General features: G+C 39.6%; 1 protein-coding gene across 6 annotated transcripts in view; it reads right to left on the bottom strand.

Moving 5' to 3' along the window:
* The window catches only part of DCAF5 (DDB1 and CUL4 associated factor 5), a 79222-nt gene that overhangs the window by 41652 nt on the left and 22555 nt on the right, over nt 1-15015 (bottom strand). The window lies entirely within an intron of this gene.

Here is a 15015-nt window from a genome sequence, read left to right as displayed (position 1 = left end):
CATCCAACGAGACCTGGACAGGCTGGAGAGCTGTATCCTGATGAAATTCAGCAAAAGCAAGTGCAAGGTCCTGCACCTGGGGAGGAACAACCCCAGGCACCAGTACAGGCAGGGCCTGAACTACTGGAAAGTGGCTCTGTTCTCTGTTGAAAAGGACCTGGGAGTGCTGGTGGACAACAAGCTGACCATGAGCCAGCAACATGCCCTTGTAGCCAAGAAGGCCAATGGTACCCTGGGCTGCATTAAAAGGAATGTGGCCAGCAGGGCGAGGGAGGTTATCCTTCCCCTCTGTTCTATCCTAGTGAGACCACATACGGAGTGCTGTGTCCAGTTTTGGGCCCCCCAGATTAAGAAGGACGTGGAACTCCTTGAACAAGTCCAGCGGAGAGCTACCAAGATGATCAGGGGACTGGAGCATCTCCCATATAAGGGAAGGCTGAGAGACTTGGGTTTGTTTAGCCTGGAAAAGAGAAGACTGAGGGGGGATTTCATCAATACCTATACATATCTAAAGGGTGGGTGTCAGGACTATGGGACTAGGCTCTTTTCATCAGTGCCCAATGACAGGACAAGGGGCAATGGGCACAAGCTGGAACACAGGAAGTACCACCTGAATATGAGAAAAAAAGTCTCTACTGTGCAGGTGCCAGAGCAGGGGCACAGGCTGCCCAGGGAGGCTGTGGGGTCCCTTCCCTGGAGACATTCAAAACCCACCTGGACACGCTCCCGTGCCCCCTGCTCTAGGTGTGTCTGCTCAAGCAGGGGCGTTGGACAAGATGATCTCCAGAGGTGCCTTCCAACCCCTACCATTCTGTGATTCTGAGAAATCTGAAGACAATCCATTAAAACTGAGAGAAGATCTGTCTCTTGGCAGAAATAAAATAAAAACAGCATGCATGAGAGCATTAAATAGAACCATTAAATAAAAACATTGAACAGCATCTCTTGATAAGCTACAAATCTGACAGTAAACTTCAGTACAGACACTGTCCTTGGGAAATGAGTGTCAAGACTGGAAGGGAGGCCGGAAGGGAGGCATGTTGATATCATAAACAGCAGTGGGTGAAACTAACTTAATGACCTTAAAAGGAAAAAATTAATTGAATGCTCATAACTAATACACACCATTGCATACAATTGTGTTTGTCATCATTTCTATAACCACAGCATTGAGGAACTTGTAACTGTTCAAAAAGAACTAGAATGAAACTTGGCAAACTCAATCTTGGCCTGGAAAACTGCAGAAAGGTTTGGGGTTTTACTTGGAAGAAAGTTATTCTGTGTGTGTAAAAACACATACAATTCTTACTCAGTCTGGAGCAAACACTTAGAAAAAGCCAAATTAACCAATAATAGAAAAGCAAGCACAAGACCAATTAACATGCATGGTTTTTTACGTAGATTACCAGACTCTCAAAAATCTCAATATAGCTTCTTTGAAAAGCAGGTAGGTCATGTCAAAGCATATGGAGTTTCTTTGTACTTATTCAGAAGTGTTAAACAAATATGAAGGAAGTCCATCAGTGTCTTAATATAAAGAATGTATGCAAACCATACTCAGGATTTTATTATTTCTCAGTAACATGCTCATTGTCTAAATTCTGTCATCACTACTTCTGATTATCTCACTACCTTTATAAGAATTCTCTTCAAGAACTACACCCCCCAGAATTCTTAACAGGAAGTAAGGGGTATTTGCTTGGACTTTAAGGAATAATCAAATAAAATAAAGGCTGTGTATTGTTAGCAAAACTAAACACCTTTGCTTTCCTTCAAAAAGAACATACAAGCAAAATCAACTGCATCCACCCAGACTGGGAGAGTTGGAATTTTAGGTTGAAGATTCTGCATGTTCAAGAACATGTCATTCCTTCTGCTCTTTACATGTTAGGAACATGTAAATTGGTATAAAAACGAATCTCCCATCATTAATAAACTTCCATGCATGGCAAGCTCTAAGGTGAACAAAAGCTTCATCTTTCCCTCCAAACCAGGAGGACAATAATTTATTAGGGTTTTTTTTTTAGTATGAGAGATTCTTACCTGATAACTGACTCAAAATCTGGAGCCTTAAGAATATTGAACATCACCAGATTTCAGTACCCAGAGCAGCCAGACCTTGTAACAGCAAAGGCTTGCGTGGCTTGGCCCTTATGATCTAATTGAATCACTCAATACTAACGTTGCTTCACCAGTGATCTCAGGCAGTTCTCCAAAAAGCATTGTTTTCCTTTATTTTGCCTTCATTCACACACACAAAAAAAATCCTACAGAATTCCAGTATTTCGAGGAGTATGACAAGAGCAGAGGCATAAAGTATACTAAATTCTCCCCCTCATCTCATCCTTTTAGGAGTTAAGGCTTACACTTCTGCCATTACAGCAATTAAACAGTAGCAAATGACAACATCAAACAAAAACCTCCCATTTTTTTTGAATGTTTCACATCCTCCTCCAGCTCTATCCAAGCTTTGGTTGAGTGTTATTACAGACCAATTCCCAGATATTCTCACTGTCCTAGGCTTGCCCTCATACAGATCTGAGGGTCAGCAAACACAAGAGTGTCCTATTCTCACTCTCTGCTTGAATCATCTAGGTGTTATTGTAGTTTCGCAGGAAAAGAAAAAAAACCAAAACACATTTAGCCAGATAAAAAAAGAAAAGAAAGTAGAGGAGAAAAAGTAAAGAGCAAGTGTCCAACAACCACAAGCAAGCTAGCTAAATCACCTCATCATTCTCCTCCTTTTCTAATCCCTAAATTCTATAGTCAGAGTCCATTATTCAGCCTGTTCAGAAATAATACCTTGTAGGATGGAGTACAGCCTGTGAGACAACACACTGCTCAGCTGAATCCAGCAAGACACAAAGAGTAGGTTCCATCCAATAACTAGACAGAGAAGATGCAAACAGAACCAGACAAGGCACAGGAAGATTACTTCTAGACCAAATGAAGGAACAGGAGCTGTTTCCACACAAGTCAGTATAACACAAAGAACACAGATACCAGAGAACGTTACCTCAGAAAGATAATCTAGGTATAAAAGTTGGTCATTCCTTCTGAAGAGTAAATCCATCCTCGCACCTTAGTGCCTACACAAAGCAGTCATGTATCACTACTGCAAGTCCTACAAAGCATTTTTTCTACACACGTTTGTGCTGTGATTCTTGCATTGCACTAGGAAAGCTGAGTAACACCAGCTGCAGATTTGTTCTCTCATCCAATAACATTCAACCCCCTTTTCTCTAGTAAAGCTGCATGAATCTTTAATTTACCAAAGCTACAAAAGCTGAAATTAAAGAGAAGAGCAGCAACAGGAAAGTAAGCCTTTCTTTTCAATGAAAAGTGGCAAGATCCAACATCTTTCTGCAGAAGTAGCATCTGGTCTTGAATCAGTAAAACTTCTGCCTCTAATAGGTACAAGATGAATAAAAACAACATGTAAAGCTAACCAAATGCAACTGCCCACATAACCTTGGTCTCATCAAGTTGGTTCCACCAGTTTCCCCATGGACTGATGATGGACTAATTCTCTTGTCTTACTATAGGGTTGAACTAACATTTCAGATGTTCTCCCCATAAATGCACTAAGAGGATCTCTCCCTTATATTCGGTCACCAGTAATTTTTTTAAAAAATTTACCTTTTTTTTTTTTTAAAAAAAGTATCTCTTAATTCCTTTCCTCATTTTAATTTCCTCCTCCTTGAAATGAGGCATAAAGGTGATTAGGGAAAGGCTTATATGATCACAAACCCATTTCCTTAAGAAAGCAGGCCACAAAAGCCCACTAAATCAGAGCTTCTTTTGAACAACAGATTACTATTTTATACTTTTTAAATTTGTATTGCAAGGGCAATACTTTGCACTTTAAATTCTTGCTTTAGAAAGACCTGTGTGTTAGTGAATTTCAAAGCTAATGAAAAGATTAAGCATCATGAGGTTTTTGAAGTAGGCAGTATTCCTGTTCCTTGGTACAGGAAAAACAGAGGGCAAGGGAGGTCAATCGACAGACCTGCCCAACACTGTGAAACAAAACCAGGTTTCCTGACTTCTTGTTTACTGCATGAAGCTACTTACATTCTTTGAAGTTATAAACCTGAATACCATCACCGCTTCTGGGAGCATGCTGGATCCCACAGAGCAAAACGACAGCACCTAGCTTAAAGTACCTGGCCAGAACCAAACCCAGGCTAGTGTGGATAAGCTGGTAGGTGTGAAAAAGTTTAATCTTCAAATCAGAAAATCCCCATGCATATGATGGAGGGCTAAATATCTGCAATGGGTAGTGTGATTTTAACTATAAAGGTCTGAGAAAACTACTCAATCAAGACAGGAAAAGCTGCACTGAAGAAGAGTGACCATAGCACTATCTGAGAACAACAATGATTTAAAAGCTGAACTACTAACAATACACGTTTGTTATACAATTTGAACCTCAGTAGTCCAAAACTCAGCTGTGTGTCTGATCAACAAATCTGGGGGTGCTAGAGAAAGTAAAAAATCTTTCATTCTGTCATTAAAAAAAAAAAAACAAACAACACAGAGATCTTCAGTTTGCACATCAGTGGACTAACCTGAACATACTCCTCTACAGGAAAGACACCAGCCTAAACATAGAAAAAGCTAAACTAAACCCTCTATCCCAAGAAGGGCTGACAGGGTCAGGCATAAAGCACGACTGCAAATGACATAAGAAATGCGTACAACTAAAATGAAGCTAAGTGAGAGGACTCTTCCCATAGTACCCTCCTGGTTACTTCCACAATAATGACACAACATAAAGGTGGGAAAAAGGGACTACAGCACCTGCTTCACACACCTGAATACCAGGCAGTATTTGGCAGATTTGCACACTTACTTTAGTATTTCTGGACTACCTATTAGTTGGTGCTCACACCAGCAACAGAAAAGATCACTCGCTTCGGGGTAAAAAGTGTCTAGCAGTAAATTCACTGATTTACAACTTATTTTGCAACTTTAGCACAGCACTTCCTTCTTTAAAAGGGAAAAAGAAAAGAAAGAAAAAAAGCATCAATCAGCTGAAAGTGGCACACCCAAAAAAAGGAGTCCATATGCAGGGAAGTGCTTTTCCCAGCAGAAATACCACTTAAGCCATCAGCATGACTACAGCTGTAATGATTGTCACCGTCTCTTTGCCCAAAGTCAAAAAATTAAGTACTCCCTTTTTTCTTCAGTGGCCCCCTACTAAAAAGGCAGAGGAGACTACCTGAGATGTTTCTAACACTAAAGAAGTAATTTGATTTTGGCTAAACCTGTGGCAAACAGTTTGGAGATTTTTTTATGGTTACAATGAGGAAAAAGCCAAAACACATCCCAAAAGTACCACTCCCCCAGAAGCCATTATGATTCAAAAGTTCCTTCAACACATTCCAAAGTTTTCCAGAAAAGAATAATTCAATCCCCATGAACTTGAGCAAAAATCAGAATTTTTAAGAAATAATGGAAAACAAAGGGTGGATGGGGAGGAGGGAAGAAATCTAAGTTTCGGTTCTGTGTTATTTGGGGCAAATAGGCCTGGTCAGGACAGCTTCAAAAATTCTAGGTTGAGACAGGCACAGATCAGCTGTGAGCTGCCTCAGTAGCACAGAAGCAAAACAGATGGGAATGGTACATGTGTGGGATGAGTTGTATTTCCTGAACTGTGAGAGAAAACAAATTGTTATTTGAACTATTTGAGGTGGTGTGGTTGACCCATACTGCTGAGTGCCTAAATAGCACTTAAAATTTGTTATGTTGTAACCTAGCTAAATTATTTACTTTAAGCAGCATAAAGTTAGTCAAAATTCACAACAAATGGTTCAACTGGAAAAGGAAAGAAAGGAACTGATAAGCTTGACAAGCAAAAAGTGGTTGCCAAGATACACACATTTCTCCTGCACTCATTTATACAGTACTTTGCTCAGAGCAGGACTGACAAAGGTCTCCAAACAGAAACATAAGGCACACTTCTATTGCACTGAAATAACTCAAACAAGTAGTTGCCGATTCAATGATGTACACAACTCATCCATTTGCAAGGGCTTTGGCAATCCCAAAGCACACGCATCAGAAGTAATTAGAATCACAAGCTTCTTTTCTTTATATGCAGGGTCAAAATGCAAAACAGTCAAAGAGAAACCTTAAACCTCCACATACTCTTCCTGCCATTCTACTCCTGTAGCCATCACATAACATCTTATTAAAAACCTGTAAGGAAAAAACAATTACAACAAAAGATGCTACTTTGAGAAAATTCCCAATCTACCGGTTCTAGCCTCCAAAGAGCCCTGAATCTCACTAAAGTCACTGTCAGTAGCAAACCCTGTGGTTACCCACCAGATTAATATCCCCTGCAACACAAGCATCAACAATACTGGGTCCCACACTTGCACTTCCAGACGCTCAGTATTTCAGCCAACATACCAGACATCTTGGTAACACACAGATAAAACTAGGCAACAGCTACTTTTATGGGTCAGCTCAGGAAGGTAAGCTAGAACGGATAAAACTCAGCATGTGCATGAGCATTTCCCAGAAATATAACTGCTGTTCTGTTATGATCTTTAAGAATCAAATACCTTGAAAGCACGAGCCTGGAAGCTAAAACTGCCAACCCTAAATCTATAGACCTGGACTCAGTTACAATGCTGGTTTTATAACCTTAGAATATCTTCTGCACCACCATACAGGTTTTCTAAAGTCTCTACGCAGCAGGCTATAAATATCACCTGTGGTACAGAGCTGCAAATACTCATCATCTCCCTTTCCCTTGCACTCCAACCCATCAACAAAAAAACCCAAAATACCCAACAAAATAAACTATGCCTCTATTCAGAGGTAATACTTAGCCTTCTCTTGCAAAGATGGTCTATTTGACATGCAGCTAACTGAACTCTGAAGAACTGTTCTCAAATTGCCTGTAGTTTTAGCAGTTACCACTTCTATTTCAAAACCAGCAAAGGGCTTATGAGCCTAGGCCTAGTTTTTTCCAACAATATGTCAGTATGCCAGTCTAACATAAACAGCCTGCAAGACTTCTACATCCTTAGATTATCATGAGTTCAGAGATATTCCATACCCCTCCACAGAAGGAAGTAATATAGCACATACAGTGTTTTCCTCTTGCCATCAGAGATCATTACACTGATCCAGAAACAAGGAGGTAACACTCATCCTGTCTTTAAGAGACTGTGAGCTAAATAAAACAAGTGAAACTATAAGGCAAAGCAATCAGGAGCCAAGAACTAGATTTTCAGAAATACTGAGTACCTATGAATTCCAATAGATTTTGATCAGAAATTATGCATTCAGTACATTGTTTTAAAACAAGTTGGATTGTGTTTTCTTGAAGGACAATGACTAAGCTGAACACCTAGTAATTCTTAACCCAGAAAAGGAACATAGACATTATTATATATGTTCAATAAATAGCACTTGGCAGAAAATGCTCTGTTCAAGACACAGACTTTAGAGAACACTGTCAGTTGGAGACCAGCAGCAAAGTATGGCCACATCCTTCAAAGATCTCCACACATTGGCAAGATCAACATACCCCAACATTCATAAACATGCTGAGAAGAGTCCTCCCTCAAGATCCCCTTGAATCTAGTTAGTCTATTAAAGGGAACAAATGTCCACATTTATATTTTGCTTACTACTTAATAAGCTAATCACTACATGATTCACTGGTATCTAACAACAGGTACTCCTCATCCACAGCTTGGAGTTTGCTTCCTCTAAATTCTCAGTGCAGGAGGCAAATTTTACATTAGTTTGAAGTCCATTATGAGAGCCTTCTTCACTGGTGTTTTTTGAGACACGAATACTCATTTAACATGAGCTAAAAAAATTTGCTTAAAGAGGCTCTGAACTGCAGTTACTCCTCAGCCAAGACAAAGAAAGAAATCAAAGTTGAATTAATGTTCCTATTTGGCTTTACCTGTAAAGCAATGATGGAAAACACTGAAATTGACATGCCTTTAACTTGAGTTTATTATGACTTTTATGATCATATTACCTTTTAAAATATGCCATAAGGTTTACAGTCAAGAAGGGACACCAGGTTTGCCCTAGTAGTCAATGATTTTAACTCATCATCACGCTTTTCAAGTACACAGACAGCACAGGCCTCCTGAGCTTTCAGAAGAACCTTAAGAAGGTCTACCACCTGTAAGGATTTCTACCCCACTCAGAACCTGAATCCAGTACTTGAGTTCTAGGGACAAAAGTGTTCCCAGAACTCAACACTCAAGACTGGCATCCTGGAACACTATGTTGTAACTGCAGGAACGTGAAAAGAAACACTATCTGATTATAGCTTATTCCCATTAAACCAGCAGCCTTGGAAGGTAAATTATCCCCAGCTTTGGTTATGTTTCACCACTTCCACTTTGTAAAAAGCCAGCAGCAGTGCTTGTAAGGAACATGCTTATGAGACAAAAAAGGGAAGGTTAGTGTAGCAAAAGGAACTGAAGCAAGTAAGAGAGGAATGCCACAAACAGCTAAGCATATCTAATAGTTCACTGCTCCTCAAATGAGGAAAGTCTTGCTTCCTTCTTATCTCCTGTTCTCAGCCTTACAGGCCTCCCTCTGTCTTCTCCATCTATTCACTGGGCCCTCCCTGAACCTAATTCAACTTGCTAGGCCATAAAAAAGCAGAAGACTAACCTGGAAAAGCTTTGTAACTTCTGAACATGATGAGTTGGCTCAAAAAACCAGGCCAACCACAAAATTCATGTAATGGACATAGCAGGAATGAGGGCCCGGGAGCTTTTAGATATGCCCTCCCAAGCTTACAAAAATGCCGAGATACGTATTTCTGATATTGACCCAAGACTCAGCATTTTAACCCTTGAACTGCACACACAAATGGACCCCACTGTGTATAACCACAGGCTCAACAGGCTCATCACAAGCAGAACACATCTGTGAACAGCCCTTTTATAGTTTAAAAGTGTATGATAGTCATTGATAGGACAGGCCAATAATATTTTTGATCTCAAAAACTTCCAGATTAGTTTATGTAAGGAGGCAGGGGGAATACAGGAAAAGAAAGAATTACAGAGATAATTACCATATTTTCTTAGGGGGGAAAAAGCAGCCTTTTTATTCTAGTAAGAAGGAGATGGGCATGGGGCTGCACGGAAAGAAGAAGGGAGAACGTGAGCACCTAAAAATAGCTAGAGTTACATAGTCGTTGCTCCAAATTTATATGTAACCTGACTCGCTGAGTAGCCCCCAGCAATTCTGTAACAATACATATTTGCAATGCATGTTTTGTTGTAAAGTTTAAGATGCACAGACTTGCCTTTTTTGATTTTCTTAAAAAAGGCACAGCTTCCAGACCCCATCTAGTGGTGTGAGTACCTTACAACAGCCTCATTAATCAATACCACATTTAAGCTTTTCAGTGCACTGTTTTTAAAAAAGAAACAATACTGAAGTTAGCTTCAGCTTGATGTCCACCTGAAAGAATGGCAATACTCAAACGTTTTAAAAATAGAAAAATAAGATTTCCAGAATCAATAGTCAACTTAAAATATAACTAATAAGTCCAGCATCATTACAACAGTGTTTCACATGCTATTTTTGGAGAGCCAGTCCACCACATTCAGATCTTAATAGTATACTGGGGGAGATGGAGGGAATCTCAATTGCTGCACGAGATCTGAGAAGAGGTATCAAGCTGTGAATGAACTCTGGGAAAAAGCAAAATGAATCCGCCTCTATCTTGACTCAGTCAGCACGACTAATCAAATTATGACTATTTGAAGTGAGCTAAACTTTTCACAATCCAGAGCTGTACAACAGTCTCTAAACGTCCCCATGCATGCCAAGAAATGCTGGCTTTTCAATTACCTTCTTCACTGTAGTAGCCAAGCATAAAGCACTCCCAGCTTCCCATCAGAAAGTTAACCAATTTCACATTAGATGAATAAAATCTACTCATAATCAGGACTTTTTTCTAACCCTTTCTTTTTAATTTATAGAGGTGTTCAGTGTTGCCTGACTAAAGAAGCAGATAAAACCACCTCTCCTGGCTGGAGGCATGTAACAGCAAGCTAGAAGACGAATTCTCCTATAATCCAATTGCAGAAGACGTGTATTTTAGAGAAAAATACTCCAGTGGAAAAATCCTTAAATTTTTTTTTGATAAATAAGTAGATGCAGCTCATTTGTTTCTGACAAGCATGGATTCTCTTAACCTGGTAGGATATCACTACTCCATTCAAGATTTTGAAAATTCAGAGCTTTTAGTTTAAAACTGCACACGTAGCCTTTTTCCACTGAACGCCACACAAGTTTAGAAGTTAACAGCAAATCACCCCTTTTCTGACAGTGCATCATCAAGCTGAAAAATTTTGAAGAAAAACTACACCTCACACTACAAGCCTCTGCTGACTGAAAACCAGAAATTCAGCATTAAGCCTGACCCCCTTCAAATGAATGAAGGCCAGCTGAATCCTGTGGGCTTGTCAAACCTCACCTATATCTCACCTATACAGCGCTGTTGGCTGTAATACATGTTATGTGAAGCTATTGCTAGCTACAGTACTGCTATTGGCCACAAACAGCTAGTCTTTGTAATTCCGGGCTTTTCATTTTCTTTCTGGATTTTGCAGGGGAGCAGCAGCAGGATTCCCCAGAACAGTCTCTGGTTATGAAGCAAACCGATCAGTGGCTGCACCATTTTAACTCTCCGTCCATCTGAGAGCTGACAGAGAACAGGACAGTAGTTGGGGTAAGTGAGTTTTAAATGAAGTGTTATACTAGCAGCAAATTAGTAACTACCTATAACCATTTCACCTTTCCCATATCAGAGGAGTGCTGCAGCCTTGCTTAACCCACTGGAAGTTATTATTTTGGTAATCCACTGCAAATATCTAAAAATATCTACATTTCTTCCCCTTCTTAATACCCATTCAACCCCTAATCATAACCCCACTACAACACATTGGGACAAAACAGCTGAAGTTTACCTGATCTACTCATTTCTGCTAGCACGGCAGGTGGAATGATAGGACTGAAAAATTCCCATGATGGCCACAGAATTATGAAGGATTACATCAATACTGAAGGCAAGGAGAAATTTCCCTTGACAGCTTACAGCATAAAATACAGTCCCTCACAAGTTAACTTAATGCACAATGGAAATAAAAAGGTAGGCTAGGGATGGAATAGACAGATCTAGCAATTTTATACTATAGTTATATACTGTGCTATTCAACAATCCCAGCAAGTCAATACTTCCACACTGTGTCCCCAAAAAACCTCTAATTGCTCATCCTTCCTACACCTCAGGCAGTGTTACATTTTTTTGGATACTGGTAACAGTGTAAGAGAGCGCTACAAACCTATAGCAAAGCAAGGATTTCCACCATTAGCAGACTTTGACAATGAGAAAAGCAGCTGGTGCAGTAGCCCTTCTTTGCTGTGCTAGTGTTCTGGCATGCAAGTTACACAGGCAGCTTCCTGCTTATCCCTAGATTACAGAGAAGTTCAGGGCTCTTTAACCCATTCTGCCTATAAAATTCATCAGCCAAAATGCTTCTGGCACACATCTTACCTGAAACTACATTTTGTGTCCTTTATTATTAATAAGAATACAGAAAATATACACAAACTCCCTCACACACCAACTTCAGTTCTATGTAAAGTCTATAACAAGTACTGACAGCATTATGTGGATTAATTCATCCTTAACAACAAAAAAGGTTTTTTTCCCCCTGATAATTAAGTTCACAGTGTATCTTCCCCAGAGAAGATGGTAACAAACTAAAATCCACAGACAAAAATCTAGATTCTGGCTTCCACCTCCTCACAGGACTGAGGATTGTATCTTAACTGATCTACACATTAATAAATTTTCCTCTTAAGACAAATTGAATTGGCCCCAAATTAGTTAAAAATCAAGTTCCATAGATTAGCGAACTAGATCTGCAGAGACCAGCAGGAGTTTTGGTTAATGCTCTGTTACTTTAACGAAGACTAAAAATCCAGTTTAATTTATTTAAATATGAGGGACTCTGGCTTTGGCAGCCCACTAACAGGACACAACTCTTTGGAGTCCTCTTCCCTGAGAATTTTCTGGGAACAAACTGCAGTGGCAACTGAGTGCTTTAGGCTGTTTTCTTTCCTTCAGCCAAGCATACCCTCCTCACCATGTTTTGGGCACATCTCTGATCAAGCAAAGGAGGAAAGCTGATGGCTGTCCCTGAAAAATGGCAGCTGAAAGCAGACTTAGCACCTGCATTCATTGAAGTTTCAGCTTGCTCAGCCCAAGTCTGAGGCTCTAAGTATCAGTCAACAGCATTTACTCTGTGAGGAGCAGTCTGTCTCTTACTGTTCACTTTCCTGTTTCTGAGTCCACTGGGAGGAGCGGGCTGCAGGCAGGAAGCATGTGCCTATTATACAGAATGCACCACACCTAGTAGGTACAAAAGCTTTAAATTCAGTGCTTAAGGGAACAGCTGCATAGTATACATGGTGTATGTCCAACTGTACAATAAGGGTGTTACACACGTTCCCCTACACATGGAAAAAGTGATATGACCTATCAGCCTTAGAATTCAGCACTGTAGTTGCAAGGTATGTTTAACCATCACCATTTAGCTTTTTAATTAGAAATATTTACTTTGATCAGATTAGGATCCAAAAAGGGTAGCTTTTGTCCCTCAGATGGAAGCGTACAAGCTTCCACCATTTTAATTTATGCAAGGTCTTCAACACATCCCAGATGTTATATTATAAAGGCATCACTTCCCCTCCCCTTGTATCATTCAAAAAAAGGCTGTAGAATTCAGATTTGTCAATGGTTATTAAGTCTTTCACGCTGGCGTTAAACCTGAGGAAATACAAACTATGTGCCAAGAAGCATTGCCAATTAAATTCTGTTACAGCTATTTTATATTTGGCATTAGAAAGAACAACGCCACAATACAGCTAAAAATGTGCATCCTTAAATGTGTGAGCACAGACTATCATCCCATACACACTCAGTAGCCTGCGACAAGCTCTCAGCAAACACTTTGCCTTCTGGTTAAGACTGAGGAAGAAGGCAGGATAGCATCTAGAGTGGAGATCATCTGAGTTTCCATGACCTGATAGCTGCTACCACCCCAAGCAAAATCTCATCAACACTTTTCTAGATAAGCTGAGGAACTTTTGGAAATCAAGGTCTTAATGTTAAAATTTGTAAGAGGACATTTCCTTACTCAAGTAATCTGCTCATGCATTTATTGGGGTCAATGCTTGCACCCTTAGTGATACTTCCCCTCTCTTTTCCTGTTAGGCTTGTGCAACTTTTCCAGAGGTGATCCTATTTCACTTTGCTACCATGTGAAAGGCTTCATTTAAACTTTGCATCCATATAGAATTTCTACTGACATAAGCTATACCACTCTACCAACATCATTCATTTTATATTCATGCTCTGAGAATAAATGTCTGAAGAGAGAAATGTTTTAGTGTAATTCCGTTTCAGGAACAAGACCAACTCAATCTGCAGAAGTTCTTAAATCACAAAATTGAGGTAGAAGCTGAAAAACAAAGAATCCTGCAAAAAACCAGCGTGAGGCCAGCTGACTTGGCAAGAGGAAGCCAACCTTGTCCATATTAGCCCACAAGGAAGAAACAGGCATGAACTGAAATGAAAATGACAAATTTTATGGCAAAAATACCAAGAAACATGTTTTGTAAGAGCAAAATAACCCTAACGTCTTGTGTTTCTCTCCCTCTATCCAGTAAACACTGAAGTTATTTTGATGTTAGAAAGTTACTAAGTTATTACTACTTGCTATACATAAAGAGTTTAAGTTTGACAAGGATAAGAGAAGATAGCTTAAGGAACTTCCTAACTCCCTTTCAGTTAAATTTTAATTAAACAGAAATTTAATAGCAGACTGTACAACACCTGCCAAGAGGGGCTCTGGCTAACTTTACAAATGTGAGCAAGGTCTAGAGCCACCATCATCAGCATGTAAATTCTGATTCAAGCTTAAAAATAAATTCAAGCCACCAATATTTAAGAACAATAAACCTTCCTGAAACCAGAATTAGTTTGCTATTGTAATGGATGTCTAAACATTTTAGACTTTTTTTAAAGCCAGCTATAACTAACTTGAGATTTTTTTATTCTCTGTACAGTACAAACCCAAGAAGAATTTAGTGATATGCACTTCTGGATATTCCAAGGAATTCACCACTAAGTGGAGAGTCAAGTGTACGCTACAGAAAGTTTAAAATAGCTGAGGCTACTGTCCTGTAAAGCAAGTACCACCCGTTCTCCCCTCTTTTCACATTTTTGAAATTACCTTTTCCACACTTACTCTTGTAACTGGAATCATGTAAAATTTGGCGGGGGGGCGGGGGAAGGGAGAAACATTTACTTGATGTGCAATTTTTTTTTCTGATTATTATGATAATAAAAGGAAATTACTTTCAAAATCTCAAAGATTGAAAAAGACTTCAACAGAAGCTTAATCTCTCACGCATGCAGAACTCTGGTATGACACTTCTTACGTCCACTTCAGAACCCAGTCTAGCCACACTTAATACTGCAAACTTATTCTTTTTTTCATTTGTTTAAAATTCTGTACAAATCTAGAAGCACGTTATGTAGCCAAAGTGATTATCCAGGTGTCTAGGAAGTCACATAAAACCCATAAGCATTGAGTAAAAAGCTGCCTTGCCCACAATCTCTAGTCAGCCACTGAAAACTGAGCTGGGTAGAAAAAACAAACTGTAAACCAAGCATTGCTCACCATGGCTTTTTCCAGTATTAGCAGGCCAGTGCCAAATATAATGATGTGACCTTGACACAATAATCCAAGTTAGTCTGCAGTGGTGAGGCCAGGCAGGCTTCCAAAATCACTTACCTTAACACTGGAGATCTAGCCCCATTTTAAATCAAACGAGATCATATGTATGAAGGAGAATGTTAATCATGCAAAATTATTTAATTCAACATTACTAACATTCCTGTTACCTTTGTTCTGCCTCTTTTCTTACCATCCTAAG

The sequence above is a fragment of the Phalacrocorax aristotelis genome, chromosome 9 (genome assembly GCF_949628215.1).
Source record: "Phalacrocorax aristotelis chromosome 9, bGulAri2.1, whole genome shotgun sequence".
NCBI classification, from domain to species: Eukaryota; Metazoa; Chordata; class Aves; order Suliformes; family Phalacrocoracidae; genus Phalacrocorax; species Phalacrocorax aristotelis.
The sequence above is the reverse complement of the archived record's forward strand: the minus strand, read 5'-3'. Positions and strand labels throughout refer to the sequence as shown.